Source organism: Zootermopsis nevadensis, unplaced genomic scaffold (assembly GCF_977971745.1).
Source record: "Zootermopsis nevadensis isolate Lab colony 2312 unplaced genomic scaffold, Znev_1.0 Znev_ptg000006l, whole genome shotgun sequence".
Taxonomy (NCBI): Eukaryota; Metazoa; Arthropoda; class Insecta; order Blattodea; family Termopsidae; genus Zootermopsis; species Zootermopsis nevadensis.
The window spans coordinates 6,287,247-6,306,420 of record NW_028259138.1 but is presented as its reverse complement, the minus strand read 5'-3'; the positions used below and the strand labels follow the sequence as shown (position 1 = coordinate 6,306,420).

Genomic DNA, 19,174 nt, shown 5'->3' with positions numbered 1-19,174 from the left:
ACAATTTCCAAAATAGTAGTATGGAAAAGATTACATAAAACAGTGAGAAGCTTCATAATTTGTACAAACTATACTCGTGAAAAATGTTATTAGAGTAGTAAAATCAAAGAGTTTGAGGTGGGCGGAGCTTCCAAAACGCATCCAGAACTTTTGTCGGTAAATCTGAAAGAAAGAGTCCATTTGAGAGATATGAATTTTGATACCAGAGAGACTGGACACAACCAAAACCAAAACCTGTGAATATAAAGGGACATAAAACGCGCAGATTTTGGACGATAATGAACAGAGAAGGACCTAAAGTACACCAAAGAGTGCCTTAGATTAGTAAAATAGTAACTGTGTTTTTATAATTTCGTAAATTATGCTAATAATTGAAGTAGGCCTAATGGGTCCTTTTAAATAGTGGGATTTTTAATTGAAGCGTCCAACAAAGAAATTAATTTGTTAAAAGATTAATAGCTCTGTTATGAGTTGGACAATCAGGATTCGTTTCCCGGTTGGTGTCTTGGATTTTTCAAATAATGTTCTTCTCGCTCTGGCGCCGTATTAACTGGTCCGCTCATACACGTGTACATTCCTCCGAAACGCTGGCATCTACTAACCAGTCAATACGGCGCCAAAACTCAGAAGAACATCATCATTACAGTCAGAGCCGTGAGAAACTTAAAATCTCACATGGGATTTTCTCTTTGCTATCACAGAGAGACCAGCTCTGGGCCCACCTAGCATCACTCACCTCCACATATTGCACGTTAAAAATGCGTGGAGCTGCACCATACGCTTTCATTTAATATATTTAAGACAGGGGAGAAATTTCGCCCGAACTGTAACACTTTGTTGCGCTCTGAAATGTATTTCAGATCGTGTGATTGAGTGGGAAGTTTCCGTGCCACGTGGAGTGGCCAGCGGCGATGCAAAGTCCGCAAAACAGAGTTTGATAAATGCCAAGGTCTAGGCCACAAACTGCTAGAAAGCACAGTCAGTCCATAGAATTGTGCAAGGGCGTCATGTGAGACCGAATCATCGCTACAGCCCACTGGTAAATGTGCGTACCACCTGCTTTAACGATCAGTAGCTTGAACTTTGTCCACAAATTTTATTTGTGGGGGTTTGTAAAATTCTCAGAATAAAGAGCTGTTATTTCCCTAAACAACATCAACGAATTGATCATTGCAATGGAGAAGAATTGTGTTTTTTTTTCGGTAAGAATTACATTTTTAAGTATTGTTCAGACGCGTCCTCTCAAGATAAACGCCAGTCTCCAAAATTTAGATCGAATGTAGTAAGACCCTCCTCAGTTTCCTTCCCTGCTCCATTTCCGATCGAATTACATTCTCTCAGCCTACTTTCACCAGAAGGACGAGCGGGCACCGCATGGGAACCGTCATAGTAAAATAAATGTTTCCCCCATTAAATCAGCGTCTTTCAGTACTCTCCCAAAGTCTGTATTTTCTCTCATTCATCTTTCGACTTTAAAGGGGTAAATTTAACAAGTCCCGTAAGTTTCTAGCCTTCTGCATAACTGAAGTGAAACTTGGGTGAAAAAAAGACTGGTAGTTGAGAACAGACAGAGTATGATGAACTGAAATTTAAGAAAATGCCAAATGATGTCCGTTTAAATGAGATAAAACCTGATCCTATTAGAGAAGACCTATTGCTAACGCCAATTGCATGGAGATGTAAAGTCGTTCTTGAAAAGCTAGTCGTTCAGCTAGTCACAAAATTCCTCAGGGAATCAAAAGGTTCGTACAGTGTTTACAAGACACTATCCTAAGCCAGATGAATCCAATACCCTCACATTAGGTTGAACAGACCTGCATAATTCCGAACAATCCCCAAGTCCGAGGCCCCGAGTAACATTTTACAATATGGCAGGTTTTATACGCACAAATCTAAATAAGATAAATGGCGCCTGGCGGTAACAAAGATTTCAGGCTAGGTAATGTCAGTGGAAGTACGGTATAACTCATGACAAACCGTGACTAAACACATGAAGTTTATGCAATCTAATAAAATGAAACATCTGATTTTAAGCTTTTACGGTTATTCGATGTTAATGTTGTTCCTACTGCTACCTCCATCTTCATAAAGAGGCTGGATGTTCCTCCGAAATGTTGGCAACACAGTCCACTTCCACACGGTGCCAACATCCAAAAGCAGGGTCAAGATTGTGGATAAGAATTGCTTCATTGTTAAACTATAGCAGGATGACAAGAGAAATGTTAGATTCAGATTTGTAAAATCACGTCTGTCGTACGACAAGAGGCGTGGCACAATGAACATAGAAACTCGTGAAGGCGATAAAGAATACCGAAACAGCGATTAACCGAATTTCCATCGCGTATTCCTTGAGACACACTGCAGTTATATTTTCTAAATAATGGTCAGAGAACAGATTTTATGTTGTTACCAGATGCCTCTTTAATAATATCTCTTCTTCCTTCTCTCCCTCTTTCTTTGCTTCGTTCTCCCATTAACATTTCTTCCTTCCCTTATGCATTTATTGTAATCATTTTTCTCCTCTTGTCTTTACGAATTAGCTAATTGGATTTTACTTTTATAATTCCGAACTACATTAGACAATAAATGACCGATAGGAGGTACAAACTATCGGACTGTTTTGTCAGACTGGACCAAGCGAGAAACAAACCCAATGCATCTGTGGGCACGGAAGCGTTGAACTGATGTACGAATATGAAGCCTGTAAAGAATTCAATTTGATTTGGTGTCCGTATTCTATATATTTTGCTACTGTCTTATTATGGAATAAGTAAAAGTAGGAAAATGGTAAGAGCTAAAGCTTTCCACCAATGTAGTCCACTCTACTAAAATTGGTAAGTTGCTTAACACACGGTCCATTACATAGAAAATGTGTATGGAAATTGGCAGCCATATCTACTAGTTTCGAACACTTAAAGAGAACCACCTGAAGATGGCCAATTAAGTTCGAAACATGTATTGAATTCATAATAAAGATTGAAAGAATCGTTATGTAGACGGATTGTCAACCTAACGTTCAACACATAACATGATGCAGCACTTAAAACTTGGTATTAATATCGTGTTCTGGAACGACCTCACTTCGTGAATATTTTAATTTAATATAATCAACAATAAAGCCTAGTAACATGGGGGTCATGCGAGCATCAAAACGTGGGAACACAATAGTGACACATATTGCAGTGTCATGTAATCATATGTGGTTGATATTCACAAGATATGCAACTTTTATATAGATTTAATTTTTATAGGCTGTAAGACATGAAATGAATATCAGCTCATGCCTGATATTAATAACTAACATGTCATTACAACATGGAAAGTGAAATTTGGTGCGGAGATAGATCATAAACATGCCAGTTAATTTTATATCAAATATATTTTTTTTCGTATGTTTAAAATTACAGATTTGGCGACAATGCGAAATGATGACCTTAAGCGACTTTGTTACAAATTTTAGGATAGTAAGAATCTATACAAATGTAAATAATGGAAACAAATTAATTAATTTCTTACTTAAATCTATTCATTTATAGCTGCTTGCTACTGTACACTAGGTTGCATTCTGCAGAGATATAGCATAGGTTCTTCTCAAGGCCTCCCATTATTCTATACATCTTTTTTAACACATTAATTTGTATAAAAGCAGATTATAATCTTGTGGAAACGAATTCAGTTGAAAGGTCTAACAAGTGCCAATTCTTACGACAGGAATAAAGTCCAGGAGGTTGGATTTACTTGGCATAGGGCACAGTATTCAAACTGTTGACACAGCAGGCGATGTGTCTGCTTTTAAAGAGATCTACGTCCACGTCGTACGAAATATTTACGTTTACTATTTCTGATAAAGATTCAATAAAAACACAGCGTTATACGTTTTCCTATTTTGCATGTCTGAGTCTTTACCTGTCTTTGCTATATGTAGGCCTAGGCCTAGCTATATAGTTTAAGTGGCTTTATTTTATTTACCATTCAAAGCTTGTATCGAAATTTTTTTACGAGTCGATAACCTGAGAAACTTCTCAGACTTATGTGTCAATCAAGACTTTCGCTTTGTTAGAAGATCTGATCGAAAATCCAGTCACGTGAATTTAAGAGTAGTACAGTTTATGTTCGTTTTTATGGACGATATGTCTATATTTGTTCAACTTTGTATCTGATCTGAGATAATTGAATAATTCTATCTAGGTACAAGATTTCTCCTTTTACTCGTATCTCGGCATTCAAACAAAGAATACGAGCCAGTTTTAAAGCAGTATTCAATTCGCCGTATTATGAGTCCCTTTTGCGATTTTCCTTCTACACAGAATTTGCCTTTCATATACTTACTCAGTTCCTATACATATCATAATCAGCAAAGTGAATGACCATGCAGTACATCAGTATTCATCAAACAGTAATCCATCGACAGCTGTCGGTTCGTAAATTTTAATCAATTTTGCATCAATTGAAATATACAGTTTTAAATGTGGAAAAATCAGTCTTACAGTCAACGACAAAGTTCAATTTCAGGTTCTCAATTCGGCTAGTACAAAGATTATTATCGTTCTAATAGCCCTGATGATGGAGACAGTAAGGGCCTCTGAAATACCGGTAAACTTCTGCCAGACCACACAGCGCAAAATCGCAGAAAACAGTAATCTTTTAACGACTAAGCAGTTTGTGTTAAACATTCCACACTTTTAATTTATCTCCATTTTGCAGCTTTTAATGGTGTCGCTGGCCGAGCAATGAAAATTACATTGAGTTTAGGTATAGGTCGCCCAAACCTCAAGAACGGTGAGGCAGATCCGTGTTAACGACTGCAAATCACTTGGAAATAAGCAATAATAGATAGATAAATGCGTTAATATTTACACGTAGTATCAACCTAAGAGTCTATACGACCTTACTGCCCAGAAAAACATCGTCATATTTACATCTTTATCGCCATGAGAACCTTAAATCTCACAGTGAAAACAAACTTCTTTACTTGTGTTAATAATAATTACATTTACAGACAACTGTTTGTACAGTGGGCTATGATGTGAGAAAGGGCATTCACTGCTGATTAATCTGTCTGTGAATCAGAAAAGGTCGAAAAATTCGTCGGCGTTTCGATTTTCGCCATGAATAACGTGTAACATCGGTTTTGTGGAATACTCAACTTCCCATGCGCTTTGTATCGGGAGTTTTTTCCATGGGATAAAGTGGAGCGTAATGCTGATTGAATACCGCAATCTAGGTCCAAGGTTTAGAATGTTCTACCCTCACCTCTACGCCTCCTGTACGCTGGTGGTTTCAGGTCACAGTAACGTTTTACAAGTTACTAATTTATGTGACGATACAGAATCTTACAGCCTTGGTCTCTTGAAGTAACAGAATACGTCACTTCCATATTCTCTACGTGAACATGCATGATACAAAACCCCGGTCATTATATTAAAAGTGGAAAATAAAAAATAAAAAAAATCAGTACCAGACTGTTCACTGATGTGAGTAGATATATATACTTTCCCAAAACGATATTCACAGTCTCCTACTTTCAGATAATTTTCCTTATTTCACGAGGAAGCACATATTTCGGTATCGTCATAACTAAGTCCAGGAAAAGACTCAGCAGAGTTCAGAGATTTGATCTGGTACCTCTTCAAGAGAGGGCTGACGAGTTACCACTATGCTAACTCTCCGATGTTTGTATTGCAAAAATGGATCCCTTCTTTTCTTTTTATCCTACATTAAAACAACAGAAACGCTTTCCTATGCAAACCAGTCTATTTAATACTAGATCGAGGTCAATAAATGTTTTTAATTTTATTTATTCTAGTTCTTCCTTTAAGCATTCCTACTGAAAAAATGTTTCAGAATTTCGTAATAGATCCAGATAAAAATAGTCCGTGTTATAAGAGTTGAATAAGACGGAGGTTATACTAATCGCATTTGCTAGTATCAGAAATGGACTTAACCTTTAGAAAAACAAATATACACACGATCCTTGGCACTCGTATTAAGAGGCAAATATTTTGCTTCCTATGATCAAGAACTGTTTATCTCTTAAATGCTAGCAAATAAATGAGATTTAATTTCAAATGCTACTCTCGCAAACGGTTTGTTGATATTTCTCACAGCACAGAATTTACAGGCTTGTACGAGGCTCGTCCACAAAGTAAGTTTCCCTGGGGCCGTTTACAGAAACAAAACACAATTTCATGGAAATATTTATTGCAACAGATACAGCAAGTGTCCAGCTATTTTTCAACATATTCGCCACCGGAATTGAGACATTTGTCATACCGTGGGACCAACTTTTGAATACCTGTGTCGTAGAAGTCTGCCGCCTGGGATTGGAACCACTGTGTGACAACCATCTCCGCCTCTCTGTCATTCTCAAAACGCTGACGCTGACCGGACAGGAATTTCTTGAGGTGTAGGAAAAGATGGAAATCACTGGGAGTGAGGTCCGGGCTGTAGGGTGAATGATTAAACACCTCCCAGCTGAACTCCTGCAGGAGACTTGCTGTCCGTCGAGCCGTGTGCGGCCTAGCGTTATCACTGACCGTACTTCACAGTCGGCGGGAGCTGGAATTAGAACTCCATCTTCAACAGCTGCAACGATGCTACTGTGAGAACGCGGGAAGTACCGTTAGTGCATGCGCCATGCTACGTCATTGCTCTATCACGTACGCACAGTCGCTTCGCGCAATATAAGGTTTGCTAGCTGTGGGACGAGTGGGAACTTACTTTGTGGACGCGCCTCGTATTAGTTAAGCACAGTTTTGGGAAAGTTTTCTTATAAGATCTGACTGTTCTAAAAAACTCTATGTAGGAAATATGGAATCCAAGTAAATGTATACGTACTGAATTTATAACGAGTTGTATAAAAGTTCATTCATAACCGGTACAATTACCACTATCGCCATTATACATATTCATCAACGCACCAGATCAGATAAAGTCACAAATGAAGCTATACGAATTAACCTAAATATTATTCAGTAAAACATGAAGGAAAATATTATAACAGAACAGAGTGGATAATGACGTAACTACATAACTTATACTTCGTCACAAATCAAAGACATATACTGACAGACGTTTCAGATGTATTAAAACCCTCATCATAAGGGCGATGAGTAAACCCTGATGACGGAGGAAGTAAGAACCTCAGAAACGTTCCAGCATCCCTTAAAACAGTCATTCACAAATACATATTCGTCGCCGTGTGAGAATCTGAAATTTCGCCATTCAAAAGATGATTGTGAAATCGACACAGGGATGAGTCGAATCAGCAGGAAAGAAGATAAACTCTACGACTTTTTGGGCGTGTTTGCATCCTGCGGAGCGCCTATTAAAATCCCTTCGTCTGCAAATTTATAACGACTGAAAGGACTTTAAAAAACATTTGTACAGGAAAGATAAGATATGGTGGGGTTTTCGTAATGGCGGGAACCGAATTTATAGACGCTATTTAGCATTCGAATCGGTCAATATATTTTTTTAAATTACTAAAAATTAATTCTGGTTTCCTGAATCTCGTAGATGCTTGTCCCAGCAACATCGACGTAACTGGATTAACCTGATGAACCTGCACTCCTGATTCAACCAGAACTTGAAATAAAGTTTTAGACAAAAACTTCAATAGCAGAATCAACTTTGTGCCTTCTTCAAACATAAAAGTTTTTTTAATAATGTATTGGAAATACCTATTTCTAAACACAAACAATCACACGAATTGAATTGTAAATTATCTGTTACTAAACTCTAGCGCCAAGTTTTTGATCGAGCCATTAGTATAGTGTTGCAAACAACTATAGTGTTGTTTCACTCATAAATACATAATGAAACAGTATTGACCTTAACAGAAGCTATGAATTCAAGATCGTTATGGAATATAATACGGAATTACAAGTTATAAGTACACAATAAATGTTTGCAAGTACAATAGAACTATTGACGTTTAATGGAAATATACTCACCGTCGTAGAATCGTACATCCGGGACTGGTAATCTCGTCAACTTAAAGGCCAAGGCTGTTTTGCGGTGTTATTGCAGACATTATCATTAGACTGTTCTGAAAAGATAAACAACACATGGATTTCCTTATTTGTTTGAATCCATAATTAGTAATACAGATGTTTCATCAGATAAGTCACAGGTTACAGATTAACGAATCATAAACGTAATGAATATATTAAAATATTGGGAATTATATATATATACATATATTGTCACATTAAACTCTTGACTTGTTCCGATTTACAGATTTACATTGTTTTGTCGGGCATTATTTCCAGATATTTTAGTCGTTTCTTCTGAAAAATCCTTTATTTTCGTACTGATATTTATTATATTTATTACTGTGTTCGTGTGCTCATCTCTTGTGATGTATCTGTAATTGGCCTTCTATATAATTATAAAACACCTAACAAAATGATGTGGGCTAAGTAACTTCGCATATTGCCTACAATATAAACTGGATTGTCTTTTTGGAAATAATCTGTGTTGTAACTGAGTAAACATTTATTAGCGAATATGTGTACTAGATATCCTACAAAAATTACGAACACGAACATGATTATAAGTATGATGTATTTCAATAAACTTTCAAGGCGTAACATTATAGTTGGGTAGTCTTATGGAGAGACATTCTGCAGACCTTTTGCCCATGTTTAAATTGCGTAAACTACTCAACACACACAATAAGAACTAGAAAATTTGCTGAGAATATAAATGTCACACTACAACCAAAATATCGCTTTCTGTCTGATTAATTGACTGACTGATTAAGATTCGACTCAGCTGCTCTGATTATACATGACTGTCACTATGTCAGAAAATAAATTCACACATGTTTTGTATATGGCAAGTCCCAGCTTCAAATCTAAGGTCGGAGACAGCTATCTTGACTGAGCCTTTTCGTTGCTTCGACTCTCCAAGCAAATGTCGGTATAATTTTCAATCAATTGTTCATGAATCGTCTTATCATTCGACGCTTAACAGCCTGAGCTAGTAACAGCGATTTTAAATACACCATAAGTAAATATTAAAAATGAACAAATCAACAAGAAATGATATGCCGAAAATTCATAACTAATCTACTTAAATGTAACATAATATTACATAAGACGTAATGAAAATACAGCCATGACTCCCTATTCTTAATTACGTAGTAGAATTTTTATCACTACATATGAAATATTATAATGTATCTTCAGATTCTCGCTTCGAGAAACAGAATCCATCACGCAAAGACGAGGTTGAAATTGAAGTACGTTGCGACAGATTTTATAGTGTGCAACTAAAGCCTCTTACTTTCTTTCTTCTTGTTATTAAATGTATTTAACTATTGAGAATGCAAGAGAAGTGAATTAAAAGGACTGTCGCCGGAGGAAGTGATCATGACCTCAATAATATAACTGCAATATAGTAATGTTCATAAATGGTGGTATTCTGGTTTGCTGTATCGTGTAGTTATTCTGAGTGTATGTCAACATACTGCTTCCATCTTCATGCTGAATTTTGAGATAGTACGTTCCTCAAAAACCTGGCATACAATTAAAATACTACAGGGCTCAACAATGAAGACCACCATCTGCACTCACATCGTCGCAAAAACCTCAAATCATACACAACAATGCTCAATTACAGCCTTTGAACACAATTAATGCTCGAGTTTGGCTTTGACCAGTCGTGTTACCCCGGCCAACACTTTTTTTTCCGTTTTTCAGAGTGCTGGCCGGACTAACACGATTAACATGAACTCTCCGCCCTTGGCTCTGACGTAGTGTAAAATTTAAGGCATGAATTCGGCGAATGCCTGTTCGATCCTCTAACTGTAAATCGATTAAAGTTGTTAGTGCTGCAATGTCTGAGAAAGGTATACAAAAGTACTGCATGTTTTTTTGTAAATGTGTGAAATTCGTCTCTCACTTTGGAGGAGGACAAACTGTTGCCATTTGCGATCAAATGTTGGTCTTAAAAATAAGAATCAACAGGAGAATGGAGAAAAGGGCCTAAAATGGTGTACTATATAAACACATCACCAATGACCTCTGAATGTATGACTCCATACTTTCTGTGATGGTTAGAGTATGAAGAAATGTTTCTTGCATACGCAACTAACTAGTCTTCCTACGGGCGTTTTTAATTCTTTTTAAATATTATAAAAATGCCCACAGTTTGTCATTTTATACTAAAAACCCTGGGTAAAATGAATTACATTCTTGTCAATAACAACAATTATGATTACCAATAAATTAAGTAACACACATCATTTTATTACGATTATAACAAAATATTAAGCACGGAGAATCTAAAGAGCAAACAGAGTGATATAACACAGTTAAAGCAGCGCGTTCCTATTAATAACAAACCAGAATAACATTCAAATAACGAAATTCAAAATACAGGAAAAGTGAACTTCTTTATAATAAAGTTTTAATGCACTAAATTAAAAATTAGCAAGTAACAATATCTACTCACAAAGAAAAATACACCGTGCTAATAAGTCTGTGGACAAAGCTCACGCACAAACCTGGTATATCGTCTAACCCAAGGTTGGCTGCAATTGGTTTCCAAGGCATTAAAACACAACAAACACAGATCTAAGCAATTAGTTATGTCTTACTTCCAAAAGTATTCACTCGATATCTGCTTCAACAAACTGATCACAAGTGTTAATAAACGGCGATTGTATAATCATAAGAGAAACTCCAGAAAACAAACTTTTGCACACGAAGCTTAAAAACAGCTCCTCACAACACGTTATCTTTCACTAAAGTTGAGTACCAACATGACTAACATAATGGCGAGAAATTTGAATCATTCGACGAATACATTTTTCAATAACACAGGTGTGTTATTTTACCATCTATGCCATTTTAGGATAGTTACCACTAATATTTTCTTCACCAAACAGCGGAGATCAAATAAAGAATGGGATAGACAGGACATATAGCATGGATGACATGAGAAATGCGTTAGGTCGGAAAGCCTCAGAGGAAGAAGTCATAAGGGAGACAAAGAAACATGTGTACACGGGATAATATTAAAGTGTGTTTGAGGAATCGGGTGTGAGAATCAGAACTGGATTCAAGTGGCTTGGAGTAGATTGGCGGGCATTTGTGAACACGGTAACGAGCATTGTGATCTTTGAGCAGAGAGACTTTTAACAGAGAGTAATCATGAAATGTTACGGAAAACTGTATTCCTATGTAGTATATACGAACTTGATCTGCAGCTGGAAAACGAACTCTGGTTCGTCACAACACAACGGAGTCCTAACCATGTAACAGCCAGTCTGAGACAGGTGAGGCAACATAAAAGTGTACCTCTACTTATCCATAAAAAATGTTGTTTAATATTAGGCGGTTACCAGTACTTCAAAGAAACAAACTCAAAGTGGCTAAGTACGAATTAATTTCAATACAAAGTGTCCCAAAAAATGTACACACATTACAATGCGGAATATTAACCATGTCTATCACTTGCTCATCGCTGTCAACTGTCACGAAGCTAACGGTGGTCATTTTGAACATTTACACTAGATCCCCAAATTCACTAAGTGCCAATGCTGACGTTTGTTATGGTTTAGTTTATTAAAATGTCTTCATTTCACTCATTAAATGTGTGTATGCATCTTTTTTGGAACACACTGTGTATGCATGTTGATTACTGTGGTAGTCCTCAACACTTAACTATTGCTCGCGTTCTTGGCCTTTGATTGTGAAAGTCTCCTAGGTTGTAGAAGGCGTGATCGGTTATAATGCGACTGAATATTCAGACTGCTATTATTTGTGAAGAAGGTATATATGGGACATGATGTCAGATCTTTAGAAAAGTACGGTCATCATGATCAATTGTATACAATGGCAAATACTACATGAAGGTTGCCAACTCCTAAGAACATACGCACCTACACAGTGATTAAAATAATAACATTACGGTACCACAACGTGGAACCTCGGTGCCTCTAATACCAGTTGTCGTATATGGACATGATACTGACCCAGTTCCATCTCACCTTCGACCTCATATTAATCATTCCAAATGGAAATTTCACCATTGTACAACTTCAAAAGTAAATATCTCCATTTGGAATATTTTTAGTATGTAAAGGCTGGAGCACTACAGAAGTTACTCAAAGTATCAGATAATAACGCTTTATTATCGAAACATGCCACCAATTAAGGCAATATAATTAGTATCAAATGATTGTGTAGATGTTTATACAAAATAATAGCTGGTTATTAAAACTCGCAAATTATCGATATTTACGATTTATGAAATAAACAATAATACAGACTATTTTAAAAGTAATCGCTGTGATTACGGTGCTGCTTAATAGGTCGGAATGTTGGGCTTTTTTAACTCTAAACCAGCAAAAGCGAATACAAACAGTAATAGTGAGTAAGATTTATTGTTTCCACGCCTCACCACGACGATGGAAGTAAAGATGAGGTTCCCACCAATTTTACATATTCCAGACGGAGAGTTACCACTTCTGCACACCTTGCCATATCAATAATAACGGTAAATTTTCCTTATTAAACATCCAATGAAGATATGTAGGATGTGTGACGTGTAAATATATAAAGCCTGGAACAAATCGTATTGTGTGTAGTCTTACAAAAGACGATTTAAAAGCATATGGTGACATTTTTATGATGACTAAAATTGTATTCAATCCGTGTGTATTCCCTTGAAAAGTGAATAAATTCCTGCATTCAATGAAACGAATTCATCTGAATTTTAAATTGCTGGTCTACTTCAAAATTTGTGGCCGAATATAATTTTCATCCATATTGATCCAATGTTACACTTAATTTGCACTAAACTGAAATCAAACGATGTCCATTTTCTGAAAAGCAGCTAACTGAATCATAATGGTGCCCAGGATTCCACGATGTACCCATTAAGCTCGACAAAATTTACCGGAAACATTTTCTATTTGGCTCGTCGTTTCAGCGCTTGATTTTTAGGGTGTGAACCTTGGTCTCTCACTATAAGAGAAAATCAGATTGAGTACAGTTGAAAACAAGACGCTGCAGAAAATATTTGGACAGAAGGGGGAAGAAGTTACAGGACAGAGAAAAGTAAAAAACAATGAAATTCATTATTTGTGTTCTTCATGGATGTTAAATCGCATTTAGCACGTATTAGAGACATGAAGAAATATATACAAAATATTTGTTCAAAAGCCTGAAAGGAAGATACCATTTCGGATGTTTTGGCGTAGATGGGAAGATAATACTAACACGAATATAAAATAATAAGTCGTCACATTATAGACTGGATTCAACTGGTTTGGGACAGCGGTCAAGGGTAGGTCTTGTAAACTCTGTAATAAATTTATACGTTCCATGAAAGGCGTTCTTTGAGCACCTGAGACAGTAACAGCTCTTCTGCATGAAGTCAGACAAAATGCAAAAGGTTAATGCTAGATAGCTAAAAACACAGGCGTGTGAAATTAATATGATAGGAACATTAGAAATGCCATTAAAACGGACATACAAGATAAAGTTTCTGTTATATCTATAAATTGTCTTTAAACAAGTTATATGACCATTTTAACGAAGGAGAAGCAGTTACTAGAGTAGGATTGTAATTGTGAGTATAGTATTAATGATCTAACACCATGCTGTGACTGACACACATGTAAACAAATTAAATAATACCAAGGACAATAGTGAGAGTTTGTAAGAGAGCTAACATGTGAAACAAAACAATTAATATAGAAGCCACCAAAAGATGACACTAAGTGGCTAAACATGTGATTATTGTAAATTACGTATGTGTTGTTCCGTAATAAAGTATGTAATTTATTTAAATAACCACACCTGTGTAGAAATAAATGTTTAAAATTGATCATGCTACTTCACACGAACAGATTTACGGTCCTTAAAAATACTGAGAAAAATTCGACATTCGCATGTCCTGGATTCTTTCCGATATTAACATAAGAAACGCTGTTATTGTAACAGCGTCAGAGAATATGAACTGATATTTGTTCACGTTGACAATGCAGCACATAGTTGAACGAAGGCCAACACCAGTTGAAACAAGTTTGTTACGCAAGTTACAGATGTATCTCGCAGATATTCAATTATACTTACCAGAAGCCATTTACAATACCTTTTTTCAACATGCTGTTACCTTAAACAGCAAACCGACATAAAAGAAATCTTGAAATGCCTACTTTAAAGAGTAATTAATTTAAAATTCTAGGGACTCATTCAACATCCATGATGCCAAATCAGATGCAAAATTGTTACACAGTAACTAACTAAATGGAGCAGAATCTTTGAGAAGTTCGAAGTTGCTGAGGTTTTTAAGAAATTATCCCCTTTGTGTGGAACATGAAGGTCATTACTGTGTCCTACTGGTCACTAACTTGAGCAAAATAAAGCTAGTCCACACACCACATACTAGAATGTTTATGATCCATTTTAATATCATCCTTCAATGTATCCTTAGGTCTTCTAAGTAATCTCTCCACTTCATGTTTTGCTGCTAAAATTAGGCTTGCATTTTTCACCTTCTCTACGTGCTGCATGCGTCTCATCCGCCATGTTCTCTTTAATTTTATCATTCTCATAAGAACTTATTATCTGGTGAAAAGTATAAATTATTACGGTCCTCATTATGTTATTTTCTCCATTTTCATTTCCTTCCTCTATCTTAAATCAAAATAATCCGTTACTTTGTTTTCAAACGCATTCTGTTCCTTCACTGGTTTCAACAGAGGAACAGAACAAGAAGAATCACAGTTAGGTCTCGATTTAAAAATATTATAAACCTAAAATAGACTCCGGGCAGCCATATTGGGCACTTATAAATAATGTAAATTTAAAAACAAACTTGAAGCCTGCTCCAGTTCGTTTCAGAGTAGTGATTTCTTTAAATAGGACCTTCATTGCGACCCAGCTAGTATTTGGTTTTAAATAGATGCATCTTCTAAAATGCAAACCACAAGGGCAGAGACAACTTTTGATCCTTTTAAGCATTAATTAACTCTAAATAATGTTTAAAAATATTGTTCCTACTTCATAGCAAACACAACGCATCTCCTTTAAAATCATCAGTTGGTTGACAATATGTAATAAAATTATAGCTGATCAATCTAAAACTCGAACGAGCCAAGTAAATGCACTCTGTGCGCAAAATTCGGAGTTCCTGGGTATTAAAACGCGTGTACAAAGCGCTGCCGTTGCTTCTTCATTTGTTTCAAGAAATTCTAACTTGGAACTCTTGGATTCTGGTGTTTCAAGGCTGTTGGTCTGTGGAGTTCTGGCCTACGTGACAGGGGGAATGAAGACAGGCTATGAGGAAGCTGAGAGACCTCTGATATCGGCAGCAGTAGGAGCGGTTGCAGCAACGTGGCTTTTGAATTGCTGGGAAATATTAACGATTTATTACACAAGACATACTGAGAAAGATTCACGCCTTGAGTGGAACCCGGAAGATTCGTTATGGTAACATTTCGCAAGAGACTTCGTTGGCCCCTATCCTGAATCCAGTCCACATCGGAACACCCTATTTCTTTAGGAACCATGTTTATCTGATCCTTCTATCTCTTACTAGGTCTCCCAAGTTGTTTCTTCTCTTCGAGTTTCCTGATTAAAATTCTGTAATTTTTGGTCGGTTAGAAGTGATTCTTTAGTAATTTGAGATTTACTGTTGTGAAGTAAGCCCACATATCAAAACAGCATTGCCAATTTTCGGCAGATTAAAACACAAGAAATAAATATATTGTCCTAATACAATGTATATGGACAGTTCTCTCGCAGAATCTTTTAGCTGCTCTGATTATAGGACTTTCAATTTAGAATTTCGGGCTGTCAGCATTTTTTGCATGAACATACTGACACAGAAAGTTGCAGACTTAACTCGTCTTCAGCATTAGAACTCATGAAGTTTGGGATGAAATTAGATTCCCTTCAATGTCTCTGTGGAAGCAACAGATTGTATGTCCTATCATAACATTATTATGTGACATGTTTAGCAAAACACATCGATTTAAACATCGCTAGGTAAGAGGAATGTAATAAACGTCTGTTTTTGGGTCGAACCAATTTCTAAAATAACACAATCTATACGACAAGGCGACCAATGATTATTGTAACTTATAATATAATGCTTCATTTTTTAGATCATGTTTCCCACTTATAGGCCCCACAACGTTAAATTCTTCAGACGTAATCTCGAAGTTTTGCAACGTCGTCGTGTTTGTAATTGTTAGACACACGATAGACTTATGTACAAAATGAGTACGTTTACTATTTACCTCCACAAAGTTTCACGCAGTTTATCAGCATTGAATTAAAAATATTCCCGACGATCTTGCGTGCCTATAAAATGCAAACAGTTTCACTACGCGATCTTGAGTTACATTTTTTTTCATATGAGACATACAAAATAATAGTTACCTTTGATGGACTGTCTGGGTCTCTCCCTCGACACAAGAAAAATGTTAAGTTATAAATATGATTGTATTAGTGGATTTGTCGGTCACGGTCTTCTGAACTGTGACGCCACGTGGTAGATGTAGGAGGTAACGAGCGTTTCTGAGGAAAGTACCTCCTCCATCGTTATTATTTACAAGGCCACAAGGCGTCACAACTTCACCGCCTTGAGAACCTCAAATTTCAGATGACCGAATTTGATACTATTTTGTCAGTATTCTTTTATTACATGTACCAGATGGCCCCGCCCTTCCCCCATACTCCCCTCCATGCCCCGTCTTTTCTGTTCGCCTGCCAATAGAGAGACTGCATTGTGGGTGGTGTATAGCAATAATTCTACCTTTACAGGATTTTACACGAAATGTAAAAGTTGGCTGCAACTTCAATGTGAAATGTTGATTATCCCACAACAAAACTGGGTCCTTTCAGACTACCTACCTTCAAGCTGATCATCGCTGTATAACATCAAGGACCTCTGTTTCGTACGTAAAAATCCCGGGTTCGAATATTGGTCCGGAGAAGAGGTACATGGCCTACTGACTGAGGGCATCTTTGAAGATGACTGTCTTTTGGGATTTTACGACGTGTTGTCTCGTAGAAGATTACCAACATCACAGAAGTACTTGCTGCCACCATTATTACCGCCATTGTTATGGAGACAGCAAATACCTCTGAAACGTCGGACAATTTCTGCCAGACTTTACGGTTCAACATCTTCATACTCGACTCGTGAGAACCTGAAATCTCACCGAGGGTCTGCATGGTTCTCCTCGACCTCTAGACATAAATACTGGTGTAGTATCTCAGAAGTAGGCCGCGACAGATTGCCCCAACATCCCTCTCTCACTCTTGACATTATTTCTCTGGAGCTTGAAAAGAATGGCGGTAAGTCAATACAAATTACGTATAACTTAAGCCCAAAGAAGAAACCAAGCAGTTTAGAAACCACGCATACAGCTTTCTGCCGACAGCCAATGTTACTATCACCCTCATATAAAAATATCCACTTGTAACGTAATATCGTATATTTAACCATTGCGTTATTCATAAAAAGCGCTCATACAGTAGCAAAGACGTTCAGCAAGGCCAGACTCCTCAGAATATTTCTTCAAGACAGTCTTCTAACTTAAAATATGTTTACATAAAGTGTACACCCAGAATTTAAACTTTTTTTATAACAAATGCTAACTCCCTTGATGGTCAATTGCTTCTAACGGGAATAGAGGAGTGTGGGGCTTCAAATGTATACATCCGAAACCTTACGACGACAGTAAGAGATATTTTACAGTCTTGTCTTCGTAATACATCATTTTACGAGGGAAAAAATGGGACATAACCAAAACGTTTATATTGCTAGAGACTGGATAAAGAGATTGTGAAATTATTTGAGGCCTCTGTATTTTTGCACTACGTACAAGTGCCGAGGGGCTCTGAGCTAACTCACTGTGATCAAACAAGAATGGACTGGTGTAATCCAACAGGTACACATACATAATGTACCAAAAAGATGTATACACATGCCGCCTGTCAGTCAGTTGCTCACCGCTGTCAACTGTCCACGAAGCTAAAGGTGGTCATTTTGAACACCTGCACTAGGCTCAATTCAATAAAATGTATTCATTTCACTGAACTTATATATACATCTTTTTGGGACAACCTGTATTTTCCATGTGTATCTAGTTCTTGTCGTATTGATGGAAGAGATACTACTTGATATACATAGGCGCAGATGGAAAGTATAATTGGACCTTAAAGAAATAGGATGTGAGGTCTCGACTTGATACAGTTTGCTCAGGAAATGACCCAGTGGTTGGGGTTTATGAACATGGTCATAAACGAATATGGCTGTCTTATGGGTTGTTGCGCCCTGCAATCCCGTAGAAATCGAGCATCTCTGAAACGTCGGTAAACTTCAGCCAGACTACACGGTGCAAAATCCCATAAGACAGTCATCTTCAGAGATTAGTTGTTTCGGGCGTTCACTGCATTTATATCACATTATAATTTACCAGCATCTCTCAGTATTTTTAACCTGGAGAACGACATCAGAACACATTCAGCCGTTGTACAACATTTTTGGAGAGGAGAAGGAGCCGAGAGACAAATTTTGCGAGTCTTCATGTACATTAACCTTTTCTACGTGGCAACAGATTAAAATAGATTTTAGTACCTCCGGGTAGACTACAGCAAATCACACAGACCTGCCATTGTAAAATTGTGTGTGATGTGTATCCGTGTACTGGTCTTTTTTAATTCTTGATTTTGTTTAAATGGTTTTAAACTTCATTGGTTATCCAAAAAATATAAAATTCAATATCCGTCTGTCCGTCCCACCCTGTTTCTACTAAACAACGAATCGCGGTCAGGGAAAGCGGTTAATAAAAAATATGCGAACCCGAAAAAGTAATATTTTTTTCAGTTTCTAAAATTAGGCAACGGGATGTCCATAAAACTTTCACAACAGGGCGTCGTAGAAAAATTGGTAATAACAGAGTCCTTCTTGGAGAGAGCCCCGGGAAAATTACAGAGTCTTCTATTTCGGAGATTAGACACGAGGGTCCACAAAACTTGTAAAACATCGCGTCGTAGAAATGTTGCTCTCAGAGAGACAACCCCAGTAAAATCATCGTTTAATATATTTCGGAAACTGAGCACAAGAGTGTCCACAGAGTTTGCGCAATGGCGCGCCACAGTACAGAAATGTACATACTGACATTACGTATTCGAAGATA

The 19,174-nt window shown here is 37.0% G+C and overlaps 1 protein-coding gene across 1 annotated transcript in view; it reads right to left on the bottom strand.

Moving 5' to 3' along the window:
* Dhc98D (Dynein heavy chain at 89D) overlaps positions 1 to 19,174 on the bottom strand; it is a 286,807-nt gene that overhangs the window by 209,011 nt on the left and 58,622 nt on the right. Inside the window, exon 3 of the mRNA XM_087343616.1 lies at positions 7,956 to 8,050. The gene's annotated coding sequence lies outside the window, so the exon portion shown is untranslated. The remainder of the gene's footprint in view (positions 1 to 7,955; positions 8,051 to 19,174) is intronic.